This window comes from Ambystoma mexicanum, chromosome 3q (genome assembly GCF_040938575.1).
Source record: "Ambystoma mexicanum isolate Mex_15411 chromosome 3q, UKY_AmexF1_1, whole genome shotgun sequence".
NCBI lineage: Eukaryota > Metazoa > Chordata > Amphibia > Caudata > Ambystomatidae > Ambystoma > Ambystoma mexicanum.
Window position 1 is genome coordinate 25,726,612 of NC_090926.1, and position 26,232 is coordinate 25,752,843.

Consider the following 26,232-nt stretch of genomic DNA (forward strand, 5'->3'; position numbering starts at 1 on the left):
CGAAACGTCTTAGAACAGCGCACTCCACTGTGCCATCTTTGTCCCCTTACAATTGATACAAACTGTTTGATTTACATCAAGACGTAGACCACGTGTTAGGTCACCCTCTTGCTTGGCAGCACAACCTAGCTTTTTACTATTAGTTGCTCTTTACGGATGAAATTTGTATATGTTTTATCACAAGTCACTATAGGTAGTGATTGCGCACAATTTTCACTGCACCATTATGTAAATATCAATAAAAAGACAGAAAGTTTTGTTGATACTTTCACAAAAGACAATGGGCCTCATTACAACCTGCCAGTCCGGGACCGTGCAAAATCCGTGATGGCGGTAAAAACGTTTCCGTGTCCGCAAGGGTGCGGAAAAACCGCCCGATTACATGCTGTCGGTCACGCGCACCACACGGACTCGGAAACGTTGTTACCGCCGTCACGGAATACCCCACGGAAATGGAAATAACGAAGCCACAAGTGGCGCAAAACCCGTTTCCGCCTCCGCCGCCACGGACACGGAACCGGAAATACCATGATCGCGGCCATCATATAAAAGCACAATCCATTGCCATCCAGAGCCAGCACAAGCACAATCCTGACTCTGAGAAGCCAAAAGGGACCACCAGCATGTCTGCCAGGATTCCTGCTCAGAGGCAGCGCAAACAGCGCTTCAGCGAGGCGGAGCTAACCGTCTTGGTGGAGCACATTGTGGACAATGCTGAGATGCTGTTCAGCGCCGACCAACGGCGTGCCACACAGCAGCGGAGGAAGGAGGTGTGGGCCGAAGCTGCACGCAAGTGCACCGCTGTGGGCGTGGCAGTGAGGAGCGTGAAGGACTGCCACAAGCGTTGGGACGACCTGAGGCTGAGGGTACGCAACCTCATTTCCACGCACCGCCAACGCAGCAGTGGGACAGGCGGAGGACCCCCTTCCCCACTGAGGCTGCAAGCATGGGAGGAGCGTTGCAGCAGCGTCCTCCACCTAGAGGGAATCCATGGGATTGGGCAGGCTGAGGCAGGAGTGAGCCCACCTGCAGATGCCGGTAAGTGCCCAAACATGAATGCCACATGTGAATATGCAGTTGTGAGTACTGGGCCAAAGGACCCATTAACAACCCCCCCCCCAGGCAGTGCATGTGTGGGCCAAAGGACCCATTAACAATCCCCCCCCCCAGGCAGTGCATGTGTGGGCCAAAGGACCCATTAACAATCCCCCCCCCAGGCAGTGCATGTGTGGGCCAAAGGACCCATTATGATCCGTATGGCAACCAATATCACTGAATGCAGACACCAGCAATCAGATGCATGTGACTAACACTATCCAATGTACAATCTTAATGACGCATGTGATGCACCCATCTGCCACCACAACAACACTAATTGCATGCCCTTTGTGTCCCCACAGCCGTTTCAAGTGACAGTGATACTGCACAACAGGCCAGCCAATCAGCATCGGCAAGTACACTAGCCACCGCCACCACACAGGAGGATGCTGCCGGCAGTTCTGCACCTCTGGCCACATTACCAGCCACTACAGATGTGCAGCACACCACCACCACCACCAACATCCCCACCATCTCCACACTGGCTGAGTCCAGACAGGTGCCACAGGAACCTATCATGGCCACCCAACACAACACCGAAGGCAGCAGCACTGCAGAGGGGGCGGCCTGCAGTGATAACAGTGCCCCGCAAGAGCACTCGGAAACGGGGCCACAGGGGGAGATGCCCACATTGGAAGACCTGGGCTCCTTCCATGAGCTGGGGTTCAGCCCCACTTCACTGGGGAGTCCCATGAGGTCGCCCACCCCATCCATGGCCGAACTGAATGCCCGCATGCAGCGGATGGAGGACCAGCAGGCTACCCTCACCCAGCTGGTGGAGAGGCAGCTAGAGGAATCCAGGCTGCAGAGGGAGAGCTACAGCGCCTCAGTGCGTCGCCTGTCGAGGTCCATTGGACGCTTTGCGAGCACCATAGTGACCCTTGCACGCCATGTGCGGGAGGGCAATGACCACACCTCCAGGCTTGTGGAGGCCATGTTGGTTGGCCAACAGGCAAATCTGGCACGGATGCCCTCAATCCCTGATTCTGGCCAATCAAACACTACCACCCCATCCAGCTCCACTACTGCCAGTCCAAGGAGGCGCTCGAGTAGGCTAACGGGTCCCTTGGGCAAGGTTGCACAGAAGCGCACACGGAAGTGATGGCATGTGTGTGGGGCAGTGCAGGACACATGTGGACTACAAGGGTGTGAGAGGGGTGGTCACGTTTGGGTGGTGGGGTAGGTAGTTTTGGGGGTTTGGACAATGGGCTCTGGGTGGGGGTGGGCACGTTTGGGTGGTGGGTGGCCCCGGGTGTACAGCTTCCCTAACCAATGCACCTTCTTCCCTGTTGTTATTACATCAATACATCACCATTTCAAATCAAGACATACATGTGTGGACATTGATCATTTATTTTGCAGTGCAACTATTAATTCATTGTCGTCACCATGTTTGTGCATTACTGTGAATGTGCTGTGACTCAAAAGTAAATGCGAATCAGGGCATCCCGTGCTCTCTGGCCATCATGTGCACCCCCAGGGGGAGGCGGTGCCATCCCATCCCCATCTCCATCTCCATCCCCATCCCCATCCCCATCTTCCTCATCTGCGTCTGGTGGCATTGGGATGTTCCTGCGCAGGCATATATTGTGCAGCATGGCACATACCAGCGTGATTTTGCCCGTCTTCACTGGGCTGTACAGCAGTGATCCGCCAGATCTGCTCAGACAGCGGAAACGGGCCTTCAGCAGTCCAAATGTCCTCTCAATCATTCCACGTGTGCGGATATGTGCCCTATTGTATGCCTCTTCATGCCTGTTCCTTGGTCTCCGTACAGGTGTCATCATCCATGGCGTGAGTGCATATCCCGCATCACCTACATGGGATGTAGATGGGGGAACATGTCAGTGTTTGTGGCATCATGTCCTCATCTGCTGCTGTGCATTCTTGTATCATCATTCATTCATGCATATGAACCATGCAGTGTCTGGAGGTACGTTTTAGCCATCACGAGGAATGTCGCTGACTGCATATGGGCCTACACATTAACTTGCATGTTTGCTGTGCCCTGTGGGTGACATTTGATTGTGTGCATGTCATGGTGCAGTGCTGTCCACACATGGCAGAGTGACTCGCTGTACGGAAGTAGTAAATACACGTCGTATCATTTACACGCCTCTCGTGCTTTTTGGGGCAGTGTTTCAATTGAGGGTGGGTGTCTGCAGTGGCACCGGGTTCATGGGACAGTGACGGGATTGGCTGTGGCAGCGTGTGCACGGGCACATTGTGGTGCCCTGTCATGTCTTCCTTCATGATGTTTGGCATCCGCTGTGTATTTGGTAGATGGAAGGGGGGTGATGCATGTGCGGTCACAGCGGCACACTCACAATGCTCATTGGCCTGGACACACATACACCACTCCGACAGGGTTGTAGCATCGTCAGCTGTACTCACCCAATAGCCATGTGCTTTGTCCGGTATAGCGTTCCATGTACCGTGGCAACGTGGAATTCCGCAGTACCATTGAGTCATGTGATGAGCCTGGGAAACGTGCGCAGCAGTGTGTAATCAGTTGCATGGCATCACAAACCATCTGGACATTCAAAGAGTGATACTGTTTCCTATTGCGGAACACCGCCTCAATTGCATGTGGTACTGTCAGCTCGACGTGGGTGCAGTCAACTGCGCCTATGCAATTTGGCATGCCTGCTATGGCATGGAAGGCCAACTTGGTGGCAATGACCTCGGGGAGGGTGCGGGGTAGGGCTATGTGTTCCGACACATGGCGCAACAGGGCATCCAGTACCTGTACCAGGACTTTTGAGAAACACGGTTGTGATATGCCGTGCAGCTCACCAACCGTGTGTTGATAGGTGCCAGTGCCAAGGAAATGCAGTTCTGAGACAACCTTCAAGAGGGGGGGGATGGCGGTGGGGGTGTCAATTAGGCTGCTGATGTTGTCCTCAATCATGGCGGTGATGTGCATGATTGTTGCACGGTCCAGCCGGTATAGGGTGTGGATCTGTCCTGGGGTGAGGTTCCAGGGTGAGGCCCTGATGCGTGGTATTGGTGGCTGGCGGCGGGGTCGGGCTGGCTGGGCAATGGGGTTTGCCATAGCTGCAGGGTTGGCTGGTTGCCGCCTGCGCCTCCTCCGCCTACGCCTCCTCCTCTGCGCCATTGCTGCCACCATGTGCAGTACTGCCTGTTGGTTGAGTAGGCCCAGTCCCAGTGCTACTAGCCCTGCTGCCTGCATGGTTCTGTGTTGTGTTGGGCTGGGTGTGGCCCTTTTGTAGGCTCCCAGTGGCCTGCTAGGTCCAGCTGGGCTGATTTGGTGCACCTGTGCCCTGATTCAGTTCAGCCGGCAGTGTATAACGCCATGTTCGCGGTGGCGGCGGTTCCGCCACCGTGATCACAGTATTTCCGCCATTTTTTTCCCGGTATTTCCGTGTCCGCGCTAGTTGTGATGCTCACGGTGTTTCGTGTTGCCGGTAACGGAGGGGTTTCCGTGCAGGCGGAATTAAGGGGAACCCTATTTCCGCGGTGGCGGTTTAGGGTGGTGCTATTACCGGGGCCGCGGGTCATGATTGCGCGGACATGCAAACGGTGCCGGTATGGTTTTACCGGCAGTGTTAATTCCGGACCGGAGTACTTGTAATGAGGCCCAATATGTGCTAAAAATTTAAGAAATAAGAAAACAAGAAAAATATACAGAAGTATGTACATCAAAAAAAGCATATGAACGGCTAAATAATTAAAGGCTGATTCTGCTACATATTATTATTATTATTATCTTTATTGTTTTTGGTTTGTATAAACCTTTACAAAATTTCAATCAAGAATACAATAAAAATTACAAAAGTACAAGTCGCATTGTATAAAAACAATAACAGACGAACATACACATTTACACATTATTACACTTAAGTTCCAAAAAACTTGAGTTACCAATATAGCTTTATAGACCTGCAGCGAGGGCCGTACTGGGCGTTATGGGCCCTGAAGACCGAGTTAATGGGCCGAGCAAAGCGAGGGCCTTTAACGAGGTATGAGGGACCATAACCCCCGGTACGGCCCGAGCTGCAGGTCTATAAAGCTATTAGAACACCCTCACTGTTCAATTAAAGTTGAATAAATGAGACATGTTTAATGGAAGTACAAAAAATTACAAAATGGTAAATAAATGTTGCAGAAATTTTTTGTACTTCCATTAAACATGTTTCTTTTTTGATAGGGTGGTGGAAGGTGCTAGGCTGGGAGGAGTATGCTAATAAAGTGTAATCAGGTGTGTCTATGCCTGCTCCCTCCATTAATTAAGCTTAATTGATGTGTGCTTTTTTAATCCCCCCTCCACTCAAAAATGTAACCTTCCCATTACTGAACAGATTCATGCAGTTACTATACTATGCATCTCACAAATGCATATGCACATACATGTCTCAAACAGGTGATTTCACTTACATTTCTGTGCCTTTCTGTAACACTGCCTTATCCCTGCTCCAATACACGCTCAGAGGTGCATGCAAAACTCATTTTCAATTTCTCCAGAAACACAAAGCTTCTCTACTCGTTCCACGATTCACACAGCTGCTGATGTCTGCCCCTTTTCCGAATATTTAAAGGCTTCAATATATGCATTGAAACCGAAAGCGTTCTATTCCCTTTCACTTCCCTGTGTTTCTCCAATGCGCCCCTCTGGGTGGACACGTTGGTTTCGCAACATGCATTTCGGAATGGAAAGTTAACTCTTTCTATTCCAAAATGCCTTCCCTGCCTGCACACAGCCCTGAGTGCTCACGTTAGTGAATGCACCTCGAACTACGGGCTATAATCAATCTGCGGGCTGTACCAGTGTGTATAGCTTGCAGATTGACCAATTAGGATTGCTAAACACCCTTTAGGGTTTTCTAATAACAGATAAAACATCTTGAGAATACATTCTTGAAAATATTATCGAGCCAAAACATCACATACCAAAGTATTCAAAAGTTTCCTGAACATTGCATTACGACACTTAAACATAGCATAGACATATTCTTACTAAGGGGTCGATTCATGGAATTAATGTGTGCCGAAAATTCCCGCGCAGAGGTGCCAAAACGTGCGATTCGCAGTAACAGTGCGAAAATCGCAGTGCAAGTGCGAAAATCGCAGGGAAACCAGCGCACATCGATTCATGGAAGTCCGTGTGCGAGAAAAACATTGGATGTGCGCTGAAAAGGTGCGCCGCACACGCCGGCGCACAGGTCATCCAACAGCGTACGCCACGGCCACTGCGAAATCGCATATAGCGCGGCGCACATCACAAAAGTAGGCGGAACACGGGGCGCAACACTCGGAATAGGGACAACGCGTGAAAATATGGGCGTCACGGGGGAAGTACAGGAGGCAAGTGCGCAGAACGCCCACACGCTCGCCTACAACCCGTATTCATGGAATCGAATAGGGCAAACCAGCGCACGGTCAAAGACGCGCACAAGGCCAGACAAGTACGCCACAAGAAAGCAGGCGGTAGCGTCCCTGCACCTGAAATAAATGTGCGCCAAAATGTGCGCCAACAAAAAGCACCCATATACAGCCATGATGAATGGTCCATACAGTGGCCCACTGGGACAAATGAGGTGCAAAGGGGTACCGACAAACACGGACACCTGATGTGTGAAAAATAGCGTGTGCGTGTGTTTCGGGATGCGCGGGAAGTCCCACACGCGATTGGCCTGGGTACGTGTACTTCGGGGTGCGCGGGAAGTTCCACACGCGATTAGCCTGGGTACGTGTACTATGGGGTGCGCGGGAAGTTCCACACGCGATTGGCCTGGGTACATGTACTTCGGGGTGCGCAGGAAGTTCCACACGCAATTGGCCTGGGTACGTGTGTTTCGGGATGCAGCGGGAAGTTCCACATGCGATTGGCCTGGGTACATGTACTTCAGGGTGCGCGGGAAGTTCCACACGCGTTTGGCCTGGGTACATGTGTTTCGGGATGCGCGGGAAGTTCCACACGCGATTGGCCTTGTTACGTGTACTTCGGGGTGCACGGGAAGTTCCACACGCGATTGGCCTGGGTACGTGTGTTTTGGGATGCACGGGAAGTTCCACACGCGATTGGCCTGGGTACGTGTACTTCGGGGTGCGCGGGAAGTTCCACATGCGATTGGCCTGGGTACGTGTGTTTCGGGATGCGCTGGAGGTTCCACACGCGATTGGCCTGGGTATGTGTGTTTCGGAATGCGGCGGGAAGTTCCACATGCGATTGGCCTGGGTACGTGTACTTCGGGGTGCGCGGGAACTTCCACACACGATTGGCCTGGGTACGTGTGTTTCGGAATGCGCAGGAAGTTCCACACGCGATTGGCCTGGGTACGTGTACTTCGGGGTGCGTGGGAAGTTACACACGCGATTGGCCTGGGTACGTGTGTTTCGGAATGCGCAGGAAGTTCCACACGCGATTGGCCTGGGTACGTGTGTTTCGGGATGCGCGCGAGGTACCACACGCGATTGGTCTGGGTACGTGTGTTTCGAGATGTGGCGGGAAGATTTCACACACGATTGGCCTGGGTACGTGTACTTCGGGGTGCATGGGAAGTTCCACACGCGATTGGCCTGGGTATGTGTGTTTCGGGATGTGGCGGGAAGTTCCACACGCGATTGGCCTGGGTACGTGTACTTCGGGGTGCACGGGAAGTTCCACATGCGATTGGCCTGGGTACGTGTACTTCGGGGTGCTCGGGAAGTCCCACACGTGATTTCAGCAGGGTACGTCCCCACTCATGTCTCCCACCACCCCCACCCCCATCACTGTGGTGCACCCTCCACCAGGCCCCCACTCATGTCTCCCAGCACCCCCAACCCCCAGCAGTGCAGGGGCACCCTCCACCAGGCCCCCACTCATGTCTCCCACCACCCCCACCCCCCAGCAGTGCAGGGGCACCCTCCACCAGGCCCCCACTCATATCCAACTCATGTCTCCCATCACCCCCACCCCACAGCAGTGCAGGGCACCCTCCACCAGGCCCCCACACATGTCTCCCATCACCCCCACCCCCCAGCATCTAGGGGAAGCCTCCACCAGGCCCCCACTCATGTCTCCCTGCACCCCCACCCCCCAGCAGTGCAGGGGCAGCCTCCACCAGGCCCACACTCATGTCTCCCATCACCCCTACCCCCCAGCATCCAGGGGCACCCTCCACCAGGCCCCCACTCATGTCTCCCACCACCCCCACCCACAGCAGTGCAAGGGCACCCTCCACCAGGCCCCCATTCATGTCTCCCACCACCCCCACCCCCCAGCAGTGCAGGGCACCCTCCACCAGGCCCCCACACATGTCTCCCATCAGCCCCACCCTCCAGCAGTGCAGGGGCACCTTCCACCAGGCCCCCACTCATATCTCCCACCACCCCCACCTCCCAGCAGTGCAGGGCACCCTCCGCCAGGCCCCCACACATGTCTCCCATCACCCCCACCCCACAGCTGTGCAGGGGCAGCCTCCACCAGGCCCCCGCTCATGTCTCCCATCACCCCCACCCCCCAGCAGTGCAGGGGCAACCTCCACCAGGCCCCCACTCATGTCTCCCATCACCCCACCCCCCAGCAGTGCAGGGGCAGCCTCCACCAGGCCCCGACTCATGTCTCCCACCACCCCCACCCCCCAGCATCCAGGGGCACCCTCCACCAGGCCCCCACTCATGTCTCCCATCACCCCCACCCCCTAGCAGTGCAGGGGCAGCCTCCACCAGACCCCCACTCATATCTACCACCACCCCCATCCCCCAGCAGTGCAGGTGCAGCCTCCACCAGGCCCCCACTCATGTCTACCACCACCCCACCCCCCAGCATCCAGGGGCACCCTCCACCAGGCCCCCACTCATGTCCCCCAGCCAACATGTCACCACAATGTAGATCCCTGGCCCTTATGGTCAGCCTCCAAATGCCAAACACCCACCTGAGTATTGCATCCACCCACTTAGAAATGGCAAAAACATGATAGAACCCCAATTGCAAGTTTTGAAATGAACACATGTCCCTCACATACACCCAATGGGTGTCAGTGAATGTCCAAACCCATATCATGATATGTATGAAACCAATGAGATGATACTACACATTGAACTTTGAAGAAAAAATATGTATTAAAAGCAACATAAATTGAATCAAAAATAAACAAACAATAATGGAAATTAAAAAAAAAAACAGCAGGCTGTGAAATTATGCAAAACCACAAATCATAATGCAAAGGAAAGGTGTCCAAAGACACAGTCCACAACAGTAAATCCAATGGAAAATTAAAATCGAAAACCATTGCTCCATGGGGAAATCATAAAAAAAATTGAAAATCCAAAAGTCAACTATATACAGATAAACAATCCAGGGTCCATGATCCCACCCGAAGAAATAACACTACCTAAAAAAAAAAACTATTTACAAAAATGTGGCCCATTGTCCAAAAGGTCCCAAAAAAATGCAAAACTAAAGGAAACCTAACACTAACTACAGAACTATTTACAAGGTCAGCGGGCTAGTCCGACGGCTCACTTCGGGATGTTCCGGGCCAGGGCATCATCGAATTCCTGCTCAATGTCCCGGAGGCGGTCCTCCTCCATGGCCCCGAGGGTCCGCAGGGCCATCCACATGTTCACCCCAAACTCCCTGTGGATTGCCTCGAGGCACTCGGCCCGCCTCAGGGCCCTCCGCATGGAGTTCTCCGCCCTGACCATCGTGAGCCGTGCCTCTTCCACCCGCTGCCGCTCCGCATCTATGGCGTGGCCCAACCGCTGCCACACGGAAGACACTTCCCGTCCTGGCTCCTCTTGCCCTCCGGCCGATGCCTGCCCCTCCGATGTCGAAGGCCCCGAGCCATCATGGCTCCCACCACGTTGCTGCTGTGCCTCTGCCCATGCACTGCCTCCTGCTGCCTGCACATCCACCACTGGCTGGGGTGCAGTCGTTGATGTGGCCACCCCTGCTGGACGTCCGACTCCTGACTGTGGCAGGGATGCCTCCTCCACCAGCCTGGCCGCACCGTCAGAGGCAGCTCCAGAGGGCACCCAGGTGACTGAAGGGTGGGAAGATGGCACGGAGGACGACTGGCGCATAGGGGATTCAGTTGAAGAGGGGGTCGTAGCAAGCCCCATCAATCGGAGGAATCCGGCCTGGGTGACCTGTCCCAGTAGGCCGACGCAGTCAACGAGCCATTCGAGATGACGTGCAGTCTCCTCATGAAAAGACTGCAGGTCACCTCGCATGGCCCGTTGACGCAACGCCACACAAGTCAGGACAGGCTCAACCCGGACCCGGATAGCCACGTCCGCAGGCAGGGGAAGGCCAGTTGTCATGCGTGAGCTCACCCCCTGCCTGAAAACGGGTCTGGACGTAGGCATCCCTGCTGGTGCATGATGATGCAGTGACAGGATCAGGGACAGGTTTGCAAACAGGCACCTCTGCGGCGACCTGTGCTGCCTCCTGTCCCTGGTCCTGCACTGCACCACTAGCACCAGTGGAATCCCCACCTCCAGACCCCGTCTCTGTTGCTTGCACGGCCTCCTTCTCCACCAAACTCCCCACCAGCCTGGATGACTCCGTGCCATCTTCCCCCGTTGGGCCCTGTGGGGTCCCAGCTGCCCCTTTTGCTGCCGATGAGTCCAACTCTGACCTCCGCCTCTTGGACCTCCCCCCGGCAGCTGAGGCCTGGGACGCGGCACCGGACTCCTCACTCCCCGAAGAGATCACGTGTTATGAGGGAAACACCCGCGCGCGTCACGTCACAGACGCGCTTACGCGCTAAGGGCCTTTGGTCCAATGAAATCGCATATGCGTGCTGACGTGCATACGCGCTAAGGGCCTTTCCTCGATTTATACGCAGACGTGCAGGATTTTCACGTGCAAAATCACTCTGTATCAAGTTGGCCACGCGTAAGCACATGGAAGACCACGCTCCTGCCCAGAAGGCAGAATTACTGCCCCCCAGAGCCCCGAGCACGCTCCCACCTGCCATCTGCTGCTGCCTGACTGCCTGCTGCCCACGTGCCCTGCCATTTGCTGCCTGCACATCAGCCAGGGGTGCTGTTGCTGTGACCACCCCTGCTGGAACCAAAGACTCCCGACTGGGATTCCATCGCTCCCAAGCCCAGCCCCAGGACCCAGTTGCCCACCCACTCCTGCCTCTGGGGTCATCATGTCGGGCACTGCAACATCTGGCACCACTGACAACCCCCGGCCAGAGAGGCAGAGGGGCACCAGCTTCAGTGCCAGGGAAGTTGGTGTCCTGGTGGAGCAAGTCCTGGGGCAGTATGATGCCCTCTACAGAAGTGTGCGCGCCGACAAGGAAGGACGGACTCGGATCTGGACGGACATCGTGACTGCCATCAACGCGGAGGGGGTGGCAGTTTGCGACTTCCAACATGTTAAGAAGCGCTGGGAGGACTTCAGGTCCAGGACCCTGAACAAGGCCCGGCGCCTCTTGAAGGCAGCGGATGCTAAGGGGCGCCGGGGCCACTTGTCGGAAGATCAGATGAGGGTCCTGGAACACATATCCCCAGCGCTTCACGTCCAGGTCCTTGAGAGGCAGACCTGTCTGGAGTCGAGCGGTAAGTGTACATGCATCATGATTGTAAGCTGTACGTGTGGTGATGTGCCAGTAATGTGCCGGTTGCACATCTGTTTGTATGGGGCCGAGTATGGGTGGGGGTGTACAGGGCCGTGAGGCTAACACATGCGAGGGCTGTCATGTGTGAGACATGGATGGTGCTTGTGTGTGTAGGCTTGCATGCCAAATGCAGTTGTGTGGGCACACATGTTTGGATGAATGTGTATGTAAGTAGGCATGTTCGTGATGTCACGCATGTATGTTGTTTTCTGCTGCATGTATCAGCACTGTGTACATGTGCATGTGTGTGTGTTTGACAAGGGTGCAACAGTGATGCAACATGGAGGGTGCCCCTGGATGCTGGGGGTGGGGGTGGTGGGAGACATGAGTGGGGGCCTGGTGGAGGCTGCACCTGCACTGCTGGGGGGTGCGGGTGGTGGTAGACATGAGTGGGGGCCTGGTGGAGGCTGCCCCTGCACTGCTAGGGGGGGGGGGTTTATGGGAGACATGAATGGGGGCCTGGTGGAGGCTGCCCCTGCACTGCTGCGGGGTGGGGGTGGTGGGAGACAAGTTTGGGGGCCTGGTGGAGGCTGCCCCTGCACTGCTGGGGGGTGGGGGTGCAGGGAGACATGAGTTGGACATGAGTGGGGGCCTGGTGGAGGCTGCCCCTGCACTGCTGGGGGGTGGGGGTGATGGGAGACATGAGTGGGGGCCTGGTGGAGGCTGCCCCTGCACTGCCGGGGGATGGGGGTGATGGGAGACATGAGTGGGGGCCTGGTGGAGGGTGCCCCTGCACTGCTGGGGGGTGGGGGTGGTGGGAGAAATGTGTGGGGGCCTGGTGGAGGGTGCCCTGCACTGCTGGGGGGTGGTGGTGGTGGTAGACATGAGTGGGGGCCTGGTGGAGACTGCACCTGCACTTCTGGGGGGTGGGGGTGATGGGAGACATGAGTGGTGGCCTTGTGGAGGCTGCCCCCGCACTGCTGGGGGGTGGGGGTGGTGGGAGACATGTGTGGGGGCCTGGTGGAGGGTGCCCTGCACTGTTGGGTGGTGGTAGACATGAGTGGGGGCCTGGTGGAGGCTGCCCCTGCACTGCTGGGGGGTGGGGGTGCAGGGAGACATGAGTTGGACATGAGTGGGGGCCTGGAGGAGGGTGCCCCTGGATGCTGGGGGGTGGTGGGAGACATGAGTGTGGGCCTGGTGGAGGGTGCCCCTGGATGCTGGGGGCTGGTGGGTGGGGGTGGTGGTAGACATGAGTGGGGGCCTGGTGGAGGCTGCCCCTGCACTGCTGGGGGGTGGGGGTGCAGGGAGACATGAGTTGGACATGAGTGGGGGCCTGGTGGAGGGCGCCCCTGGATGCTGGATGCTGGGGGTTGGGGGTGGTGGGAGACATGAGTGGGGGCCTGGTGGAGGGTGCCCCTGGATGCTGGGGGTTGGGGGTGGTGGGAGACATGAGTGGGGGCCTGGTGGAGGGTGCCCCTGGATGCTGGGGGCTGGGGGTGCAGGGGGACATGAGTGGGGGCCTGGTGAAGGCTGCCCCTGCACTGCTGGGGGTTGGGTGATGGTAGACTTGAGTGGGGGCCTGGTGGAGAGTGCCCCTGGATGCTGGGGGTGGTGGTAGACATGAGTGGGGGCCTAGTGGAGGCTGCCCCGGCACTGCTGGGGGGTGGGGGCGGTGGTAGACATGAGTAGGGGCCTGGTGGAGGCTGCCCCTGCACTGCTGGGTGGTGGGGGTGCAGGGAAACATGAGTTGGACATGAGTGGGGGCCTGGTGGAGGGTGCCCCTGGATGCTGGGGGGTGGGGGTGGTGGTAGACATGAGTGGGGGCCTGGTGGAGGCTGCCCCTGCACTGCGGGGGGGTGGGGTGGTGGTAGACATGAGTGGGGGCCTGGTGGAGGCTGCCCCTGCACTGCTGGGGGGTGGGGGTGATGGGAGACATGAGTGGGGGCCTGGTGGAGGGTGCCCCTGGATGCTGGGGGGTGGGGGTGGTGGTAGACATGATTGGGGGCCTGGTGGAGGGTGCCTCTGGATGCTGGGGGGTGGTGGGAGACATGAGTGGGGGCCTGTTGGAGGGTGCCCCTGGTGGCTGGGGGTGCAGGGAGACATGCGTTGGTGAGCAGTAGTGCAAGGTGACATGTGGGTTGGCTGGGGGGCATGGCCATGGTGGATGGGGTGCCTGCGGGACATGTGCAGGGTAGGCCCCTGTGGTGTGGGCCGCCTGGAGGGGCCGTGGAGGGTGTAGAGGGAACACCTGGGAGGACCCACACGTGCAATCGCGTGTGATACTTCCTGTGCACCCCTGAAATACACGTACCTTGCTGCTTTTGCATGTGATACTTCCCGCGCACCCCTGGAATACAAGTACCCTGATGAAATTGCGCGTGATACTTCCCGCGCACCCCTGAAATACACGTACCCTGCTGCTTTTGCATGTGATACTTCCCACGCACCCCTCGAATACACGTACCCTGCTGTTTTTGCGTGTGATACTTCCCGCGCACCCCTGGGATACACGTGCCCTGATGGAATTGCGTGTGTTACTTCCCACGCACCCCTGATGTACACGTACCCAGTACAATCGCGTGTGAAACTTCCCGCGAACCACTGAAATACACGTTCCCCGCTTGGCATTTGCTGTTTGGCAGCCCTGTGAACAGCTCCAGGGTTAACGCAGCCCTTTGCGATGATTTGGGGATTTTGAAGGCTTTTCCTTGCGCGAGGGCGTTCTTGGGGGCATAACTGGCGCTGCTGCAGGGTCGCTGCGCCACTCTGCGCCACGGCTGGTTTCGGAGGCTAAAATCCATGAATACGCTGTGCAATGAAAAGGATTTTTTCGCACGCGGCTGGCGCAGTGTATCGCACGGGGACACTGTGCGGGGGACACTGTGCGCCAGCCGCGTGCACCACTTTTGTGCGAATTTCTATGAATTACCCTGTAAATCAAATATGACTCTCAAATATTCATTAATACGTATTTTTAAAACCTTAGAGTTACCATGAAGCATCTCATACCACAGATTAGCTCTATTCACGTTAGAGATGTCATTTACAAACGCTGAGAAATATTCAATTCTGTGTTTCAGGAGTTTCGGACAAATCAATAGCAAGTGCAATAATGATTCGATAACCCCGTTTACCTTACTGTGCCTACAGAATTTAGTTTCCACGTCATTTCTCTTTCTTATATTCTGTATTTCAAAAGTGTTTAAAACATTAAACCGAAATCTCATAGTCAAGTTCTGAAAAACTCTGGATGGATATTTTTTTATGTATTTCTCGGGAGCCGGTTTCCACTTCCAGAAAGAAACTACTTGTGAGTACAGATGAGAATTTAAGATCACCACATTATTTTCCAACCAGTCCGATGCTTTTAACAATTCTTTGACCTTACCTGGATTCTTTATAAGAATCTCCATTGATAACCCTAAATCACGTGGAATTTTGGCACATACTCTTTTAACGTCAGACATGAGTACACCTTCCAAATCTGTCCCCAAAAAATTATACAGCGTGTTTATATCGGACACAAGACATTTACGTAATAGCGATAACTTCTTCCAATACATGATACTCTTAAGGGAAGGCAGACCCAACATGCTACATATTAGTGTCTGTCTACCTCGCAGAGGGGTGTCCTTCAGAGAGGAGATGAGGCTTTGCTTTCCAGGTGCTGCTGCTCAGCCTCATAAGCCTGTTTTACTCAGCAGAGCGGGGCATTAGTGGGCTGTTCCCTGTGGTCCCCCACAGTCCTGTGGACTGGGATATCTGCAAGAGTACTGTCTCCCAGCTACATACTAGCCGGCAACTTGATGAAGTGTGGACAATAACGTCTGATTGGCTGATGCTCTTATTTAGTGCTGCAACTGCGGGCTTACTTGTTTCACTGCTGCCATACCCTTTTTTGCTCCACTTGCTACTTAGAGCACTTTCATGCTGTACTTGAACTCTGGTATATAAAACTATGAGCCATAAACCAGCATTACGGCTAAGCCTGTACTTGAACATTGTTTAATGAGAAGGAAGGTGTGAGGAACCTGAGGGCGTCCTCACTTTCTTTTCCCCAAGTTCTCTGCTCAAGTGGCAAGGGAAAGGCCATCACTTTTGGATCCCGACCCTGGGGGTGGATATGAGAGGGACGATCACCGAAGTGGAGGAGATTTGGGGAGAGGGGAGAGGACATTCTCTGCTGAGACATGGTATCCCCATTCCCTTTTGATGATACACCTTCAGTCCCAGCAGCCTTTGTGGGCTATTGTCATTCTTTCCCCTTATCGTCCTTTCCAAATGACCATAGGACATGCCATCAGTATACTGGCACTAGGAAGAGGTTAAATAGGAGGATATTTCCTTATTCAGGGAGGATAAACGCATATAAACACCCTAATATTGTTTCAGAGAAATATTAGCCAAAATAGTGAAGAAGTAATCGGGAGCTGTCCATACTTCCACTCAGTCACACCACTCTAGTACTGGGATGAGGAAGAGGCTACAAGTGTACACATTAACATTCATTTATACCACACTGGTACTGAGATGAGGAAGAGGCTTGAAAACTACTGCAAGGGTCAGGCATGTTCAGAGAATAGAAGTAACTGTGGTCAGGCAATTGAACTCAAGAACTTGCACCTGTAACAGTTCCAAGGTGCATAAAAGGTGGAGCCGCCAGCAAGCGGAGAGAAAACAGGAGGAGATAAACCAGCCTGGGAGAGACTGGCAGGAGAGGGGAAGAATCCTGCCATGTAAGGAGCTGCCAGGGAGGGTCCTGACTGCAGATCAGGATGCCGACTACTGCAGAGGAGAGACTATGATGTCGGGGCCTGAGCGGGCCGTGAGAGGGTTGAGACTGCTACAGTCTCCTCTGCCTTGTGCCCACAACCGGAGCTGTGGGGCACGAAGACTCCCAAGTACTGCAGGCCACAGGTAGCATCCGCGAGTGAAAGAGCAGAGCTACCGGCTGCACGCAGCGAAGTTCGAAGAAGGCGAGCGCTGCTCACTGGGCTCCCGAGAAAGGTATGTAGAGCCGAAGGATGCCGGAAGAAAGAAGAGAAAGGACGCCCCCCTGAGCGGCAGAGGACCGGTGGGTGAATTGAAGGGAACACCCATACCAGGGCTCTCCTGGGGCTATAACTGGTCATATGTTAATTCCGGATGAACTGAAACGTATGGCAATTGATGGTGAACTCAAAGTGAGGGGTTTTGAATATCGAGCAAGTTACAAACTAAGTAAATAAACATGAATGCGAAGCAAGTATTATTAAATATCAAATTAAAGGAAAGCTTTGATGAGCCTACAAATGAAATGAAAGCAAGTGTAAAACACTAATAATGAACATTTATGAAGTAAACATTTTTGAATTACGTGAAAAAGCAAGTGATGAACATTTGAATGCCAATGATGAATCTTTAGGAATAAAGTGAAAAGCAAGTGATGAGCACTTAAGAAGATTATGAAAGCAAGGTGGTGGAAGAGAGTGAGCACCATGGAATGAGTTGGTTGGAAGAACACATTGTGGAAAAGCCAAAAGACTGCCAAGGAGAATCCAAAGTGAATGTAAACCAAAGCACAGGTGCAGTGAGAGAGGGACCTGTGTTGGCAAGAAAACCTAAAGGATACCAAAGGCTACAGATGAATAATAGAGTGCTGAGGGTTATTGGGTGTGTGGCCTGTAATGGGTGGACTGTGTGGTCCAACAACTGTGCCTAAACTGCAGTTACCATGCTTGGAAAAGCCATCGAAAGTCAAGATGAAGAATCTCCAGTTGTTAATAGGATTGCTGAAGTGAATGCGAAAGGGGGTAATCTGTAAGAACTATTGATGAGCCTGAAGGATTATAAAGTTGACCTGGAACTGGTTTTGAGAATTAAGAGACTTGAACTGATTGTGAGTTTACAAGCTGGAAGAGCTGACATCTTGGGGAAGGGAAAACCAAGACTTTGTGAACGGTGTACTTGCCTTGGCAAAGGGAACCCTGGGGCCCTTTTGGAACTGTGTTGTCTTCTTGGGGAATGGAATTCCCGAGGCTTTTTGGAACTGCTTTGAACCTGGGGAAGGGGAGCTGGAACGTAGTCCAAGAGCTGGACGTATCTCAGAACTTTATGTGGAACACTATTTCTTTGGTTGTTGATATCCCTACACACGGTTTAGCTTTAGTTGTGAGGGCAAGTACAGGTTTTGGACACAGACAGACCGTTAAATTGAACTTACTGACTCTGACTATCCTTGGTTTCTTTAGGTAGGGAAATGCCATTTTAGCACAGGGCAAGGTAGGGCTTACACCGTCCTAACATTTAAGTAAATAAAAGTGTTTTATTTGAACATTGAATCTGTTGTCTGTGCCTTGCTTCATGATGCCTTCACAGAGGGCCAGGTATTAGCTATTCCAACATCACTCCAGTGTCCTCTATGCAAACCTCTTTTGTCCCCCAGAAGTGCCCATTCGTGACCAGCCAATCCCAAGGGACCATTAAACAGCCCATAACAGATCCTACCAATTGGCAGGGGAGAGGTGAGAGTTGGGCATCAGTACACCGAGGCAGGAAGGCGGATTGCTTGCAATGTAGAAGATTCCAAGAGGACTTTGCCTTTCGGGGGCCTTGACGGAAGTCTTAGAGCTGGAGGTTTGTTATCTGGCATATTTAACAACTCAGCAGAGCTGCACACTGCGCACTGACTTTGGGAGAGCAGCTTTGAACTGTTCGCCTGGCCATCGATTCACAGTGGAGCTTCTGGCGAACTGCCGGGTGTGTTCTAGCCTACTGCCCCACTGAGATTTTATTTTAGGCTTTTGGTCTAAAGAGGTGAGAAGAGGCAGTGACTGCAGGAGTTTTTGTCCTTTGAGCTGCCACACCCGCCCTCAGTGTTTTTTTTTAACATTGTGCTTCATTTATCTTGTTTCATCTGCCTGATTTCAGGCTACTTAAACACGTAGGAAACCTTTATCCCTGTCCTAGAATTTTAATATTTCATCTTATTTTTCAGAAAGACTTGGGGCTCTTTGGCTTGACCACTTAAGTGCCAGGCTATTATGCAAGTCTATACAAAAAGGGTGAGGTTGCAAGGTTATCGGACCTAACCGAAGTGTTGCTATTCTCAGGATCATGACCACTTTAGCATTTTGTCACTTTCTATACAAGCACTTTACTATATCAGATTCCTGATGAGCCAGGATGTATGCTAGATATTTATTCATTATCTATATTGCATTGACTCTCTGCAGTTCAATCTTCTAAGGCCTCTTTACAAGTATGGTGTTAAGTGGTAAAATGGACAATATATCTGTTACCGTCAACTTTACCACTACGCCAAATTATGTCAGGCCTGGAGTGGAGAACAATTCTGATGGTAAATCCTCCCACCTCCCACTCACTGCCAAAAGATCATCAGAATCAGTGGAATTACTGCGTCTGAAATTCTGCCACAGTAATTCCACCAAAAAAGTCCCATTGAGTCCAACGCACTAAAAAAATGGGGACTTACATTGCCATTTGTAATCTGGCGGTAATTCTGCTGGACCAAGTGGTAGTAACAGTAATTCAGTTGGGTAGTATTCTGGCAGATTTACTGTCGGGATACCGCCCAACTCGTAATGTTATTTGAATTTGTAGGAACTTTAATCATTGTTTGTGAATCCCAATATTCAATTTATTTATTTATTTATTTTAAGCTCAGGGGCCCTCGGTTTTAAAACATGCAGGCCCTGCAAGGCTCCCGGACTTAACCGAAGTGTTATCCTCATGACCACAAGTATTTTAGCAATTTGACACTTTGAACACAAGCACTTTATCATATCAGATTTTGCTGGTGGGCATGGCTTCAGAAGCTCAGCTATATAAGCTGCTCCATCCTTAAGGCCGGTGCTTCATGTTACTGTGCGCTCACGTGCAACGTGACACTCACTGCCGCATGGACCAGTTTACTTACCTTTGAAATCAGGCATTCTCCTGCATACTCACCTCCAGGAAACCAGTGCTTCATCGCTTCATCTGCAGACCCATCTCCTGAAATCCAGTGAGCTTGATCCTGATGCCGCAGCACCGCACTCCACATCCACGAACTTGGACCCTGTGAAGAAGAAGAAAGACAAGGTTAGAACATCCTTTCGAGGGCTGCGCTGCATTTGAACCCTGTGCGCCCCCTAGTTAGCAATTTACCACCTACTGTACCGCTGCAGCTTCGTTCCACATTCCCTCCGGCTGCCGCCTCGAACTCTACAGCTTCTGCCGGGCCGCAACATTACCTGCAAGGGAAGAAAGCAAAAGAGCAAACATCAAAAGTGGAACGGACAGCAATACAAGACAACAAACTTTACAATACAACAAAAACAGAGGAGGAAAGACAAAGGCAAACAGGAACACTTACCTGAAGTATAGTGGCTTAGTCGCAGCAGGACTGGACTACCATGTGCAAGGGACCAGTGAAGGAACTCGGTCCAGATCATACAAGCACCCCTGCCAGAAGCAGCAGGATGGAGTGCTCGCCAAAACTAATGAACAGGTGAGCTTTCCAGGGACAGCACATCCCACGGGTATCGCGGTTTGGGAGAAAGGGTATGGAAGGGGATCAGGCACACAAGCTGGCATACTCACGCCCCCTATTCTCCACGCAGGAGCAGTCCTGAGGAGCATCACCTATTACCACCAGACACCACATAAGCACAGAGGGGGAAGTTGGACCCGAGCGACCTCACCCCCGGGAGGGCTGCAACCGTGCCCCAACGCCTCTGGAGAGACCAGGTGAGCATAACATAGACCTGATAACCCTCAATAGTAAAAGCCAAAGACATTCCAAAACAAAGCAAGAACGAGCACTGTAAGTGAACTGTTAATGCAATCCAGAAGGAGTGTCAAGTTGACCTGGAATTGTGTTGAGCCTCAAAAGATTGAAAGCAAGTATAATTTGATACATTGGAGTCTTGGGTAAGGGAACCCTGAGGCTTGATGAACTGCAAAACTGTCTTGAGGATGGAGCCCTTAAGACCCTTTTGTGTGCAACTGCATTGCTTTGAACTTGGAGAAGGGAACCAAAGGACTTGTGGAACTGTTTGAACTTGGAAAAGGTAATCTCGCGACTTTTGTGGAACTTTCGTGAACTTGGGGAAGGGGAGCTGAATAGGAAGCTGGGAGCTGGAAGAAGCTCAGAACTTTGTGTTGATTACTATTTCCTTCATTATTGAAATCTCTACACATTGTTTAGTTTTAGTTGTGAGAGCAAGGATACGTTTTGGACACAGACAGACTTTTAAGTTAAACTTTCTGACTCAGATTTTACTTAGTTTCGTTCAGACTGGGAAATCCCACCTTAGCATAGGGAAAGTTAGGCATTCAACCATCCCGACATTTGATTTAATAAACCATAATCTGTTGTCTGTATCTTGCTCCATGATGCCTTCACAATACATACTACTATATCTAATCATACTCTTGACCTTAAGAACACCTGTGATCAGGGTATCCCAAATACTGCTAACAACAACCAGAAACACATTGGGTCTCATTACGAGGTATGCGGTAGAGGGATAACGGGGTGGGTAGAGATCCCTCTACCGCCCTATTACGAGGTCTCCTCGCGGGACCCGCTAAGGACGCCTGGTTTTCTCTTATGGTGGTGTGACCACAGGGGTTTTACCAGGCATCCTTAGCGGGTCCCGGGAGCAGACCAGGATGCAAACAACGGGCCCGTCATTAACGGGCCCGTTGTTTGCATCCTCCCCATTCCCATTGAGCCTTATGGGGGCTCGAATGGGAATGGGGATGTACCGGGTGCGGGTTACCGGGAAGGGGAATTACAGCGCCCTTCAAGGTTCGATTGGCCCGGAACTTCTCCATTCCGGGAACCCGGACCTGGTACCCGGTATGGGGTAGCCATGCCGCTAATAGTGGCATGGCTACCTCCATACTTGTAATGAGGCCCATTGTAGCCCAAGTTTTGGCAGTGAATACCAATTCCTCCACTGTATCTAAGATATCATCACCTAGGGTAAGGGACCCGGGGTATAGAAATACTTGGGTGTGCAATAGGCAAAAAATAATTATTTTGCCGACCTGTTTCTGGTAGACAGATTTTTTAATTCTAATTTGTCTGTTTTTCCACGTCTAGGAAAATACTTATCTTTAGCTAATTTCTATAGGCACCTTTCACATCATATCGCTGATAAGACCTTGAACCAGGGGGAATACTTTGACAGAGAACAACCTCTTTGGTTAAGGGCTAGCTCTGGTACTTCAAAGTACCCTAACCAGGGTAGGTCTGAAGGTCAAAGAGCTCTATGTAGTGTGACGAATCGGGGGAATGCGTCCTTTCTCCCCAAAGGGGAGCCCCCCGTGAGACTAGGGAGGTGGTCCAGCTCTGCAACATCCTCGCTAGTGGTCGAGGCAAGTGGGACCTCACTGGCAGGGACTCCCCCTCTTGGGACAGGGACTCCCATTCCTGTGAGGAACTCCTAAAGGATTCCCCGAAGTGGCCTATTTGGGACTTTCAGAACTACAAAACGATATACAATACACAGACCTATATGAAGAGAGAACTGACATATGTCATTGTCAACAAGAAAGAGAGCATACACTTTAAATAGAAATTCCCACTTAACTGGAACAAGGAGACTGGAGCAGGGAGGGATGCTGGAACAGTCTCTGGAGAGTAGCCGACACGAGAGACTGTTTTGCTACCTGGCGAATTACAACGGGATCTAACCCTTTATAATTGTGAAGAGTAAGGACTTATTGAACACCCTAGTGGTTTAATTTGAGTACTAATTTGACAAGCCCTATTTTGAGAAAGGCCTTTGGCGGCAGAAACACGTGTAAACAAGGGCGAGTGAGATCCTGCAAAGCAAATTAATGAAAATAAATTCACTTGAAACAAGGCGCAATTTCCTGGACCCCTTTCCATGCGTTTGCATGCTATTTGTTCATATATTAGATGGTTTTACCTGTGGTTTACCGTCAGTCCAGTGATCTGCGACAACAATATTGATTAGCTTGGAGAAGCGAGAATTTTTTGCACCCTTACCAAAGTAACAAGAGTCGCCCAACAGACCAGCTGTAACCCTAAGCCCAGTCCACTTGTCTTCAATTTTTTTAAAACAATGTTATTATTATTTTTATTATTGTGTTTGGTTAATAAAACCTTTACAAAAACTCATAGTTCAATTATTAAATCCATCATCTATTTACAATAATAAAAATTGTTCATTTTCTTTACGTCACAATAAAAATGCATAAAATCATTATTTTTCTTCTCTATCAAATTTCTTAAAATGTACAATGCGTTAATCATCCTCAAACATAGAGGGTCAATTCCTTTTCAATAATCCTTAGGAGATGACCTAATGCAAATATTATCGGATAATAATTACAATTCATCAGCCTTTTCCATAAGTTTTCTTTGGAATCTTGATAAACAACTGTTACGAATTTCATTAAAAACATAGATCGAACTGAGTTAAAATGTTGGCATTCTTAAACCAGATGTTTCAATGTCTCAAGAGACTCATGGCAACCAGGGAATCGACATTTCATATCTTGCATTACATGAGGATTATTGACCCAATTGACACAGCGTTCTTTTGTATGATACTGGTTCAATTTAAATAGCATGTATTGAGCTCTTAGGGTTGCGCATGGAAAAATGCAAAGGTACTTGCTCCATGGGACAAGCTTCTGCATAAATTTAGCATATTCCGTATAAATGGAATATTGTTTTATCTTATCGACAGTCAATGCCCAATCTTTCTCAAACAATTTCTTTTGACGTATGCAGGCCTGCGGTATAGATCCTCATGCGTTACCACTAAGCTGTCAAGTGTACCCTCCATTCGTTTTTTATATAGAGTAATCGATGAGACCGTTTGCGCATTAAGCAGTGATTTCAAATCAACATATAGACTGTGCATAGGTGGATTCAACATTTTTGCATAGTTGCATAAGGCACGCCATAAAGCTCTACATGATAATGAAATTAGTCCGAATTTGTGTCTAATGACACAATTTGGGATAGCCAATGCTAGGTGCATCGCACCCTTAATCAAACGGACCTGGAGTGAGTTAGGAACTCAGTTAAGTCAAACAGGCACATATCTAAGATATAAGCTAAAGCGGTCTGTACTTTGATTATTAGGAAGTTCCTCAATTTTCATCTGACTTCCTAAGTGTCGGGCCTTTTGATTCAATCTTTCTTTCCAAAGGCCGATCGAAAAGTTACAACTCAATTGATATCCTAGATAACATCTCCTCTATCTTGTTGACGATCACATCACCCAATTTCCATTTATACGTCTTTAGTTTCTTTCCAGCATGCAGAACCATAATGCTTGTTTTAGCAGCATTAGGTGACAGGTTTATCTCATATGCAAGAGTCTCAAAAACATGCAATTTTGCCTGTAAGCCTGCTGGAGTCGAGTCCATAATAATTAGGTCATCAGCAAAAGCCAACCAGTGGATTCTCAACTCGCCCATTCTTACAGGATACATGCCATTCGCATTCCAGATTTTCTCTACATCACAGAGGTATAAATTAAAAATGGGTGGCCGCTAGGTTACAACCTTGCTTTAAACCTAGTTCTGTTGTAATTATTTCAGTCATGGCTCCCTCCTTATTAATCCGTACCCTGTCTGCTGTAGAAGAATATAATCGCTTGATCCAGAATATTAGGTTACATGGTATGCCAAGATCAACCATTTTTTTCCAGTGTACCTCCCTTACCACGTTATCAAAAGCTGCAGTCAAATCCATGCTTGCTATATAAACTGGTGCCCCTCCATTTTTTTAGTATTTGCCAAGATATGTGACATAATAGTTGCATTCAGTTGCGTCCCCATGTTTTTTCTAAAACCGATTTGTGCTTTAGATAATACATTCCATTGCGATATGTAGGTCTCTAATTCAAAGAGGATGAGTGACGCAAATATTTTAGCAGATGTATCGATTAATGATATGGGCTGATAAGTTCTAGGGTCCCTGCAATAACCTTGTTTAAATATAGGGATAATTATTGATATCCCCCATTGCCTTGGAGTATTCATGATCTTTCGTATTGTGTCATATTTTGACTTTAAAGCGCGGGCCCATACTGAAGGATCTGCTTTATATACGCATGGGGGAATCCCATCAGGACCCGGGGCTTTAGAGTGCGAGAGTTTTTTTATTGCCCAGGTAATGTCAATTTCAGTGCAGGCAAAAGATGTGGTCTCTGGCTTAGTTATTACACACTGATCCATTTCTTTAAATCGCTGCGGAAGAGCACATTTTTCGGAAATACATTTTTCCCCATGATTGCGCAGAAATAGTATTTTCACTATTAATTGCCTTAGTGTCAGTTATGCTCCGTAGTCCATAGAGACTTACTATCATGCTTGCAGATCTTTTGTATGAGTTCACAATTAAAGTTGTTCACTTTAGTTAATTGCAAAAATTTCACTTTATTTTTGTCAGTCATAAGGATACGTTTTTTCTCTTGGATATATTTCTCCATACCCCAACTATGTTTTTTTATGTATCAGAGATCTTTATTTTTCCTGCATTTGAGGATACGTATCTCTTCATCATTATGAAGGGTTAGAACCATTGGTTTATTGGTCCATCTTTAACAAATAGTTTTTATCCCATTGGCTACAATCTCATCGATCATGTCCTTCTTTCCATATACGCAGGCCATTTCAGACATTTTGCTTAAGTCCTTTCTTACTAACTCTGTGATTTTAGAGCACAGAAATTGATTCCACCTCACCGAAATGTGAGGTCGATCCACTTCAATCAAAGGAAGTAAGGAGTTGACTTTATGGCAGTCAAAAGGCATTTGTATTTTAAGCTGTATAGGAGCATGATCGCCTATCGTAATGGGATAAATCACCGCCGGGTCTAGTATTTGCGTCAGAGTGTTTCATACTGCAAAAAAATCAATCATTGAGCTCAAGTCCTCCCGACTCCATGTCATTTTGGGTGCAGTTTTATCACATTTCACAAAGATGATGTCCCAGCTTTCAAAATAGACAATCCACTTTTTGCCTCTAATCAAGGCAGTTTTCCTATTTGCTTCCCCATTGGAGTTTGTTTCACCCACCCCTGGTAGACACATTGCATTAAAATTACCTCCTTTTAATATTTTACACTTTGGCATTGATAATGAGATGGTCTCTAAGCAATTGTCCAAATCACCAAACATGTCCTCTATATGAACTTTCAATGGATTCCAGTATATTGATATAACAATCATTGAATCTAACATAGAGTGACCCAACCTCATTGCAACTGCAAGCACATCTGGTGATCTATGGAAAATTTCTCTGCTTTACATTTAACGTGATTGCCAATGGTTATTGCGAGTCCACCCATTGGCCGTCGTTCTAGACCTCTAATTGCTGGACTACAATGGGTCTCACACCTTTCTAAGTTTAGCGGCTGGACACTCATAGTTTCCTGTAAGAGCAAAATGTCACAATTCAGTTTGCTAGAAGTAGCCACCCACCACCTTTGTAACATTAAATGCCCACATGGATTCCATGATACCACATTCAATCGCAACTTAATCTCAGGCTAGGCCACAGGTTTTGCGGATGTTATATATGAAATTGAACGTAATAAAGGTTCTACCCAAGCTAGATCTTGGTTGCCTGCTGTGAG